The following is a 12,091-nucleotide window of genomic DNA, read 5'->3' as shown; positions in this document are numbered from 1 at the left end:
CGCGTCGTGATAAAAATGAATGAAAGACTAACCCATTTTTTTTTATCTTAAAAATAAAATTTTAATATCCCATACATAGGGCCTCAGGGGTTGGGGCCCCTGAGGTTCCTCACAGTTCAAACAATCAAAACTGGCGTTGCATAGCAAACATGGTAGAATGAGTTATATCACACGACACAAGTTATTGAGTGGAATCTGTTTAGACAAATCTTCAAAGGATCATAACTCTATAAATAATGCATGAATACATTTGGTTATCAAACTTATCTGAAATCTTGTGGCAATAAATTTGCCTATGAAGATTTGAGCTAATCCGTTAAAAATTACTGAAGTTATTGAAGGGAAACCGATGTAAGCCTGCCTTCAACCCTAAATGAACATAACTTTCAGGAAACAGCAAATAACTCAAACTGATATAGATTATGCACATCTACAATATGTAAGGATTACTGACAGCAAGTTTCATTGAAATTCCCTCAGTAATTAAGGAGGAGTAGTACAATGTTGCTGACAGACAGATAGACAACCTGTTTCCAGTATACCTCCCCACCCCCAACTTCATTGCATCTTTTTGACCCCACCCATCAGTCACCTGGAGAGGTCAGTCCCATCACCTGTACAATGTTCCAATCATGGATAATTAAGAAGTTGCTTGAACTGTTGATGGACAGAAGATGTTTAGCATAAGCTCAACTGGTGAGCTAATAACCAAGTATAGATATGAAGCCTCTTCACATTTAATTTGCCAAAATAGGAGAGGAGTCATTGCTGGCCTATAGACAGTGTAAGTAAATATACTTGCCCCCTTTTGACATTCCAAGATCTAACCATTTCTTTAGACGACAAGCAGAGCAGTTTCCCCGTCGTCTGTCAGTGATGACACAATTATAATCAGCCGTACATTGGTACTTAGGTAGCACACCACAGTAAGACAGCCTGGCCATGGGCAATTTTTTTGTTAAGCAAATAACTCCTGTATTATGATATGTATAAAAAATGAAAAAATAAATGTACACTATAATTGGTATATCCAGTATGAAGTAGTACATACAGGCTTCACATTTATTAAAACAAAAATCAATAAATTGGTTCCGGATTTTAAATATCCGGATTTTCCGAACGTGTGTTTACACAGGAAATTTAGTTTCGCCTACAGCGCAAAATGGAAGCCCACAGAAAAGGTAAGATAGCGGAAAAACTTAATTTACAACATATGTCCAAACAAGATTAATTCTGTCTTTGGGATAGAGATATTTAATTTTAAATAGGTTTCAGAAAAAAAATTGTGTAGAGAATTGTGCCATTTTGGGTCAAATATCATAATATTTTGCAATTTTTGAGAATTTTTTAAGCTGTTACCATGGTATTCACAGCTCTAAAAATCACAGAAAATATCAGTTTACTTATCCTTCAGAGCTCTATTAAAATTGCAAATGTTGTACAGATTTCAAATATATATACTTTATTAGAGGTTATATGCAAGGTTAACTGGCAATGTTTACATATCTAAAGCATGTGCCATATTTTTCAGAATTTGGCATTTTTACTGTACACTGCTACCTTATAAGGGCTGAAAAATGTTATTTTTTGGAAATTGTGCTTAATTATGCTTGATTAAGCTTCATTTTAGTTCATTATTGCTCAAAAATGCATAAAAACAATTTAAAACTTGTTTATTATCAGGCTTGTCATATTCGAGGAATCAAGGGAGGTAACTCGCATATTTACCCATTTTAAGGGTGGGTTAATTAAGCATAATGTTAATGAGTCAGTGTAAATTGAAAAGATATGCTATGTTTTATAACAAACCCAAAATAACTTATTGGGTATCTAACAAACCATATAGACCGAATTCTGGTTTGTTTTACCTGATTTATTACCCCGTATCCATGGAAACTATTACAGTAAGTGTTATTTTCTGAAATATTTGGTGAAACCATTATTTTCAATTTATTTATACATTGGTAAGCATGTAATTTCAATTGATGGAGTGTACGGTTGATACAATATTGTCAATTATTGTCACTTCCTTCGGTAAAGCAGAAAAAATAGCATTTTCCGCATAAAATGGGATCAGCGGACACTTTCATATGATCATTGGTACATATCTGAATTACCGGGGTGGAAACAGATGACTGTGATGTCATAGGCATGACATTTTGAAATCTTGGATGTCATGTCATGATTTATCAGTTAGAATATTGCATGTGTTGCTAAGCTGAGGTTTGGAAAGGAATTTGGTTATTTATTATGACACCATTGAGTATTTATGACGTCATAGATACCATCTGATGACGTCATAGTTGCTGATGACGTCATGGTAACTATGACGTCATATTACAAGGCTAAATTTGATAGTTGTATAGTATTTTTTGCTTGATTACATGCACAGAGACTCAAAGTACCACATTCAACTCAAAACACAACTTTATTCAAGAGATATACAGAATTATGGGAGTTTTCATCTTTAAAATTACCTCCCCTTATTACTGGATTGGGAGAAAAAGTTGTCAAAATACACCTCTCAGGGAAATCAGCAATACTCGGTGACTATTAAAGATACACAGTAACCCGATATGTCATTTTGTTCGTCGGAACATATTCTAGACATTCATGGGGTTTTTAGTAAAATTAGAATTAACGAAAGTGATGTATAAGGTAGCACACCACAGTAAGACAGCCTGGCCATGGGCAATTTTTTTGTTAAGCAAATAACTCCTGTATTATGATATGTATAAAAAATGAAAAAATAAATGTACACTATAATTGGTATATCCAGTATGAAGTAGTACATACAGGCTTCACATTTATTAAAACAAAAATCAATAAATTGGTTCCGGATTTTAAATATCCGGATTTTCCGAACGTGTGTTTACACAGGAAATTTAGTTTCGCCTACAGCGCAAAATGGAAGCCCACAGAAAAGGTAAGATAGCGGAAAAACTTAATTTACAACATATGTCCAAACAAGATTAATTCTGTCTTTGGGATAGAGATATTTAATTTTAAATAGGTTTCAGAAAAAAAATTGTGTAGAGAATTGTGCCATTTTGGGTCAAATATCATAATATTTTGCAATTTTTGAGAATTTTTTAAGCTGTTACCATGGTATTCACAGCTCTAAAAATCACAGAAAATATCAGTTTACTTATCCTTCAGAGCTCTATTAAAATTGCAAATGTTGTACAGATTTCAAATATATATACTTTATTAGAGGTTATATGCAAGGTTAACTGGCAATGTTTACATATCTAAAGCATGTGCCATATTTTTCAGAATTTGGCATTTTTACTGTACACTGCTACCTTATAAGGGCTGAAAAATGTTATTTTTTGGAAATTGTGCTTAATTATGCTTGATTAAGCTTCATTTTAGTTCATTATTGCTCAAAAATGCATAAAAACAATTTAAAACTTGTTTATTATCAGGCTTGTCATATTCGAGGAATCAAGGGAGGTAACTCGCATATTTACCCATTTTAAGGGTGGGTTAATTAAGCATAATGTTAATGAGTCAGTGTAAATTGAAAAGATATGCTATGTTTTATAACAAACCCAAAATAACTTATTGGGTATCTAACAAACCATATAGACCGAATTCTGGTTTGTTTTACCTGATTTATTACCCCGTATCCATGGAAACTATTACAGTAAGTGTTATTTTTTGAAATATTTGGTGAAACCATTATTTTCAATTTATTTATACATTGGTAAGCATGTAATTTCAATTGATGGAGTGTACGGTTGATACAATATTGTCAATTATTGTCACTTCCTTCGGTAAAGCAGAAAAAATAGCATTTTCCGCATAAAATGGGATCAGCGGACACTTTCATATGATCATTGGTACATATCTGAATTACCGGGGTGGAAACAGATGACTGTGATGTCATAGGCATGACATTTTGAAATCTTGGATGTCATGTCATGATTTATCAGTTAGAATATTGCATGTGTTGCTAAGCTGAGGTTTGGAAAGGAATTTGGTTATTTATTATGACACCATTGAGTATTTATGACGTCATAGATACCATCTGATGACGTCATAGTTGCTGATGACGTCATGGTAACTATGACGTCATATTACAAGGCTAAATTTGATAGTTGTATAGTATTTTTTGCTTGATTACATGCACAGAGACTCAAAGTACCACATTCAACTCAAAACACAACTTTATTCAAGAGATATACAGAATTATGGGAGTTTTCATCTTTAAAATTACCTCCCCTTATTACTGGATTGGGAGAAAAAGTTGTCAAAATACACCTCTCAGGGAAATCAGCAATACTCGGTGACTATTAAAGATACACAGTAACCCGATATGTCATTTTGTTCGTCGGAACATATTCTAGACAATCATGGGGTTTTTAGTAAAATTAGAATTAACGAAAGTGATGTATAAGGTAGCACACCACAGTAAGACAGCCTGGCCATGGGCAATTTTTTTGTTAAGCAAATAACTCCTGTATTATGATATGTATAAAAAATGAAAAAATAAATGTACACTATAATTGGTATATCCAGTATGAAGTAGTACATACAGGCTTCACATTTATTAAAACAAAAATCAATAAATTGGTTCCGGATTTTAAATATCCGGATTTTCCGAACGTGTGTTTACACAGGAAATTTAGTTTCGCCTACAGCGCAAAATGGAAGCCCACAGAAAAGGTAAGATAGCGGAAAAACTTAATTTACAACATATGTCCAAACAAGATTAATTCTGTCTTTGGGATAGAGATATTTAATTTTAAATAGGTTTCAGAAAAAAAATTGTGTAGAGAATTGTGCCATTTTGGGTCAAATATCATAATATTTTGCAATTTTTGAGAATTTTTTAAGCTGTTACCATGGTATTCACAGCTCTAAAAATCACAGAAAATATCAGTTTACTTATCCTTCAGAGCTCTATTAAAATTGCAAATGTTGTACAGATTTCAAATATATATACTTTATTAGAGGTTATATGCAAGGTTAACTGGCAATGTTTACATATCTAAAGCATGTGCCATATTTTTCAGAATTTGGCATTTTTACTGTACACTGCTACCTTATCCTTCTCCATTGAAGCACGCCGAAAGAAAGCCTGTGTGAGAAAAAGAAACCTAGTGCATAATCAGTGTTGTATGTCAGAAAATCAGATCAAAACAAGATTTCACAAATGATATTAATCACCTCGTTTGCTAAGTATGGTTTCAGTAATTGTCCAGCAAGAAGAGGACCAACACATAAACTATGGAACAAAGTGGGTTGGGCTTATTGCTGAACAATGAAATAATTGTAGTTGTCATTTCCACTGAATTGCAAAAGAAACAGATGTGCTTTTCACCAGGCATAGGTTTATTAGCACGTATGGGCTTTTTAACAGATATAGGCTTATTACCATAATGGCTTATCAGTTATTAACAGTCATCAGCTTATTGCCAGACATGGGCTTATGACCAGACATGGGCTTATTGCAAGACATAGGCTTAATAAGCTTAATAGAGCTTGGTATGGGGAAAGAGAAGGGGAACTCCCATGGATTGGGGAGTATAGAGAGCTTGGTATGGAGAAAGAGAAGGTGAACTCCCATGGATTGGGGAGTAGAGGGAGCTTGGCATGGGGGAAGGGAAGGGGACTTCCGATAGATTTGGGAGTATAGAGAGCTTGGCATAGTGAAAGGGAAGGGGAACTCCCATGGATGGGAAGTATAGAGAGTTTGGTATGGGGACAGGGAAGGTGAACTCCCATAGATTGGGGAGTATAGGGAGCTTGGCATGGAGAAAGGGAAGGTGAACTCCCATAGTTTGGGGAGTATAGGGAGCTTGGCATGGGGGAAGGGAAGGGGAACTCCCATGGATTGGGGAGTATAGAAAGCTTGGTATGGGGAAAGAAAAGGGGAACTTCCATGGATTGGGGAGTATAGAGAGCTTGGCATGGAGAAAGAGAAGGTGAACTCCTATGAATTGGGGAGTATAGGGAGCTTGGCATGGGGGAAGGGAAGGGGAACTCCCATAGATTGGGGAGTATATAGAGCTTGCCATGGGGGAAGGGAAGGGGACTTCCGATAGATTTGGGAGTATAGAGAGCTTGGCATAGTGAAAGGGAAGGGGAACTCCCATGGATGGGGAGTATAGAGAGTTTGGTATGGGGACAGGGAAGGGGAACTCTCATAGATTGGGGAGTATAGGGAGCTTGGCATGGAGAAAGAGAAGGGGAACTCCCATGGATTGGGGAGTATAGAAAGCTTGGTATGGGGGAAGAGAGGGGGAACTCCCATGGATTGGGGAGTATAGAGAGCTTGGTATTGGGAAAGAAAAGGGGAACTCCCATAGATTGGGGAGTATAGAGAGCTTGGTATGGAGAAAGAGAAGGGGAACTCCCATAGATTGGGGAGTATAGAGAGCTTGGCATGGGGAAGGAAAGGGGACTTCCATGGATTGGGGAGTATAGAAAGCTTGGCATGGGGAAAAGGAGATACATAAAGGAGAACCGAGAGCTATTATGAGGATATACTAAGTGAGGGTGAAGGAGAACAATATTGGGGAAAGAGAGGGTGAGATGAGGGATTCAACGTCAAGTACAGATAAACTATCAACCAAATTCACAGGAGTGGTGTTGTTACAAACATTACTATAGATGTAAGTTTTATTTACAGAAATATCAAATCCTATATTTTTATTTTTATTTACAAGCACCATGAATATAATTTTGTACCTGTGTGATTTATGTAAATATGATAAAAAAAACATAAAGGGAATATTTACCTTACATGCTTCACAGGTATTAATGCCATAGTGTATCCCTGTGGCAATACCTGTACATATACGACAAGGTGGCAGAGTAAGAGGGTCCGACATCGTCAACAGGTAAACAGGTAAGTGATCCTCACTATTTGACCCATGTGACCTTGAATGAAGGTCAAGGTCATTTATTTGAACAAACTTTGTAGCCCTTCACCCCAGCACGCTACAGGCCCAATATCAAGTCCCTTGGCCTCTTGGTTATTTAGAAGTCATTTGAAGATTATAGCCTATTTGACCCATGTGACCTTGAATGAAGGTCAAGGTCATTTATTTGAACAAACTTTGTAGCCCTTCACACCAGCATGCTACATGCCCAATATCAAGTCCCTGGGCCTCTTGGTTATTGAGAAGAAGTCATTTGAAGATTATAGCCTAATTGACCCATGTGACCTTGAATGAAGGTCAAGGTCATTTATTTGAACAAACTTTGTAGCCCTTCACCCCAGCATGCTACAGGCCCAATATCAAGTCCCTGGACCTCTTGGTTATTGAGAAGAAATCGTTTGAAGATTATAGACTATTTGACCCATGTGACCTTGAATGAAGGTCAAGGTCATTTATTTGAACAAACTTTGTAGCCCTTCATCCCAGCATGCTACAGGCCCAATATCAAGTCCCTGGATCTCTTGGTTATTGAGAAGAAGTCGTTTGAAGATAATAGCCTATTTGACCCATGTGACCTTGAATGAAGGTCAAGGTCAATTATTTGAACAAGCTTGGTAGTCCTTCACCCCAGTATGCTACAGGCCCAATATCAAGTTCATGGGCCTCTTGGTTATTCAGAAGAAGTTGTTTAAAATGTAAAAGTTGACGCTGGACGGACGGACGGACGGACCTTCGGGCAGGTGAGCTAACAATGTATACCTCATATTTACGTAAGCGGTATCATAGTACATTGTATGCATTGCATTGTTGACATACATATGTTGGCTGATAGAATACTGATTATGGCATAAAATACTGATTATGAATACACAGTCTTTGACTACTTTATTGTATACAGAGATTTTGAGAGTTTATTTTACAACCCATTCCTTTTTCAATATATCTATATTTAATATTTACATTCATATAATTTCTTTTCTTTTTAATGAAGCAAAATTGCGTTTGAGTTACCTACTTATCGTATAAATGACGTCAGTAAAGTCAAGCCCAAGAACAGTCTAATTTTCAAGAAGACATGATATAGTTCCTCATGTCAACACAAATGCAGCTTTATATGTTTCGCATTTGTGTGTAAGCATCGTAAAATGCTCACAATTGTATGATTTCTGATTGTTTAAATTCAGACAGTTTTCTGTGCATTGATATACCGTTATCACTTAGAAATGATACGGCTTTGAACTAGCATTGCAACGGAAACGCTCATGTTTCTATCGACTGGATTTACATTATTTCCACAATATCAATTATTACATTCTAAATGAAGGCTTCCTCATCGTAGGTGACAACAATTCCATGGCTGTTTCAATCGAAACAGATTCCATGTCAAATCTATGATGGCTGATTTCCACCATGTTGCAAAGGCGCTCCCGCCATGCGGAACGACAGTGCGCCATGCTACATACATGTACATGAAGGAAGACCTATATGTCGGACAGTAACTTGTACTCCCATATTATTGTAAATACAAGTCGGACGTCGCATGAAATAATACAGAGACAATAAATATCAACTGACAATTTATTATACATTTGTAAGTACATCTCTGGCTGGCCATTTATCATAATAAACGATTTTATAACAATGATCATTAATAGAGCTGTATGCCCACCTTTCTTTAAACATGAAAAAATAAATAAACAACAATTGATATATTCTCAGATAATTGCTACCTGTAACAATAACCAATATATACTTAAGTATATATATTTGTATATTACAACAGCGTTATATTTGACTGATCTTTTAAGTATTTGTGCTGATCATTATTAACATAAAACAACCTATTGTTTTATTAACATGGAGAAACCTAAGGATTTTCTTGATTTGATCACTACGAGTTCGTAGTATCTGAGAGGTTTTCAACTCGGATGCCTGTACTGAAGTATTATAAAACACAGTTTAATTCATTTCGTTGAAAAATAAACGATCTGTTTTTATTCCTATATTTCGTTATCATTTCAATACTAAGCAATAAGTAGGCTGGGAATGCTTCTATCTGTTTGATTATGGACATCAACGGGAGACAACTCTTGTCGTCTACAAAAAGTATATTACGGTGTAGTGTCCTTACATCAATCCAGACGGGTGTTGTTTTTATTCTTTCCATGATATTTCAATAGATATTAAACTCGGCATGTGTTGGTCCTGGATACACTGTTCTGATCATTTCGTCATTTTTCTTTTCTGTGACTTTTTATCTTATAATTGCATAAAGTTTGCTTTTGAAAGCCATGTCGTATGTTCCTTATTGAAATACACGTGTATTGTATTTCATTTCCTTTAATAATTTTTTTTATATTACGCAATGATGTAGCAATATTTAAATGCACAATAAATTAATTTGCAAAATATCTCTTCCGATTCTTGTTTGTGTGAGATAAGTATGAAATGGTTTTCTTTTGAGGGTTTGAATACACAATACAAGGAGGTTATAGTACACTTTTCCTTATTTAGAACATAAAGGATACACACCTATTCAGACTTATTATCTATAAATTAAGGTATTATTCGAAATGCTAAACCGTTTTAACTGCCAAACAATGAAAGGCTCCTGTTCATGGATTCAAATTGATCACCTTAATATTTATTACTAGAATACATATTTATGTTTGCAAGGTATATAGATAGTCCATATGTAAACAGAAGCACTTGTCTTTACCAAACACACGTACAGACATCTACTTAAATATGCATACAAAACAAGACACGTTTACATATAAAACACTCAAACATACACACACACATTTTATATAATCATGTGGAGTAGAATAATTAAAAACTGATATATACAATTATTGATGTTTGGTTACAAATCCACTCCTTAAATATTCTATAACGATTTATTTAGTACACACACATCGCCGAAACACATGTTCTCACACTCTTATCACACTTTTATTGAATAATTACACACAGACAAGTACATATGCGCAAACATATCTTATATAATCATTCTAATTCTTAAAAAGGCGATCGTATCATGTACAAATAAAACCAACAAAATGCGCTCTGTTAGCTACTCAAAGCTAACAATATACTTACACGTTTATCACAATAGCAGATATTACCGAATATTAACATTATAAAACATATTCACAACAGGACAATTTGTGAAAAAAATATATCTGTACCTTTGGTTATGTAAGAATTATATATTACATAGTACTGACCAGCATGACCGATATTTTAAAAAAAAATGTCGGCCGTTTTTGTTTTCCGAGGTCCAACTGGTTTGACCTTATAATTTTAAATTATAATAATTTTTGTGCGAGTTTTGACTTCCATGACCTTTACTAATATCGAAGGTCTGTCAATGTTACTTACAACTACTAAATACCAAACCGGTTTGTCGGCACGAGCTGGCCCTACTTGGCCATCTTACATATGTAGATATACTTTAAAGCACGTAATTTTACATCAATGTAATGACCGCTCTAGCGTTTCATATTCGACAATTTTTTACCACACTGCATTCAGATAAAAAATTGAATATGTTAAATGCTGGTCGTACACCAGTGAAACCAGACATCATATCATGTATACATAATCGTACCAGTATCAGTGCATGATATATATGAACTGGTAGTACTTGCTTTCAGAAACTGGTTTGCCGACGGCAGAAACACATCGAAGTTTACATCATCTTTCCATTTTAAGTATCCAATGCTGGTATATTAAGAATTCATTACAAACCTATGATAATATACACGATATAAACACAGAAAGATATGCCTCATCAGTGTCTGGATTACACAGTTTTTGTCTTTACGAAAGAATCTCAAACAACTTTGCGTACAGTAAGTGGGCCAAACACCACTAGCTTATATGTGACCGAGGTAGCTTGGAGACATTCTTGGGCTTTATCTTCCCAGGCGAGTTAGAATTCCACTTTGAATCTCTAACATGTCTGTAACACCAGAAAAGTGATCGGCAGGTCACGACGTAGAGTTGGATGTGGACGGATCAGAGGAATCCAATGTCCAGCGAATGCCGTGTCTGCAACTGAATTATCAACAAATGAGGTGTGTATTAGTAAGCGAAGGCAGATGGTAACAGAACGGAACAGAAATATCAATGGGTGAGGGCAAAAACGGAGCCTCACTCATAGACGAAAGAGATGAAATTATATAGATAAAAGGACAAAGGATGAAGGTGATACATGTAATACACAAAAGAAAAGAAGAGTGACAATGCTGAATGCAAAGATGGAGTTTCAGCAGATGAAGTCATTAACGGAAAAAAACATTGAACAGAATGATCAAGATATAGATGAATGGTCAGCAAACGAGCTTAAAGACTGGGATTGAATCAATGACGAAATAGATGAAGGAGATATTAATGACGACATGGATGAAAGGTCGACAGATGATGACATTGACGGAGAAACAACAATTGATGAAACAGTTGGAGACATAGATGATTGCAAAGATGAAAGATCGACAGATGATATCATTAACGGTGTAACATCGGTTGATGAAACAGATTGAGGAATTGATGACTGAAAGGATGAAAGATCGACAGATGATGTCATTGACGGAGTAACAACGATGGAAGAAATAGTCGAAGACATGGATGAAGACATTGCTGAAGGATCAACAGATGACGTCATCGACGGAGACATGGATGGAGGAAATATATGAGGACACTGATGAAGACATAGATGACTGATCGACAGATGACGTCATGGAGGAAACACATCGATGGAGGCAATATGTGAGGACATGGATGAAGGCATAGATGTCTGATCGACAGATGACGTCATTGATGGAGAAACAGCGATTGATGAAATAGATAAGGACATTGATGAATGATCTATAGATGACGTCATTGATGGAGAAACATCGACAGAAGAAATAGATGAGGACATTGATAAAGACAGATGAATGATCTACAGATGACGTCATTGATGGAGACACATCGACAGAAGAAATAGATGAGGACATGGATAATGACAGATGAAAAATCGACAGATGACGTCATTGATGGAGAAATATCGACGGATGGAATAGAAGAGGACATGAATGATGACATAGATGAATGATCAATAGATGACGTCAGTGACGGAGAAACAGCGATTGATGAAATAGATGAGGACATTGATGAATGATCGACAGATGACGTCATTGATGGAAACATCG

At 35.8% G+C, this 12,091-nt stretch overlaps 1 long non-coding RNA gene across 1 annotated transcript; it reads right to left on the bottom strand.

Moving 5' to 3' along the window:
- Window positions 1-628: 628 nt before the first annotated feature.
- Window positions 629-6,868, bottom strand: LOC117341679. Its single transcript, XR_004535698.1, has 3 exons — window positions 6,750-6,868; window positions 5,051-5,086; window positions 629-908 (listed from the first exon to the last, which is right to left on the bottom strand). It is a non-coding gene; the product is annotated as an uncharacterized LOC117341679 (long non-coding RNA).
- Between the last annotated feature and the right edge of the window lie 5,223 nt (window positions 6,869-12,091).

The sequence above is a fragment of the Pecten maximus genome, chromosome 14, assembly GCF_902652985.1.
Source record: "Pecten maximus chromosome 14, xPecMax1.1, whole genome shotgun sequence".
Classification (NCBI taxonomy): Eukaryota; Metazoa; Mollusca; class Bivalvia; order Pectinida; family Pectinidae; genus Pecten; species Pecten maximus.
Note: the sequence above shows the minus strand (reverse complement) of the source record. Positions and strands in the feature narration are given on the sequence as shown.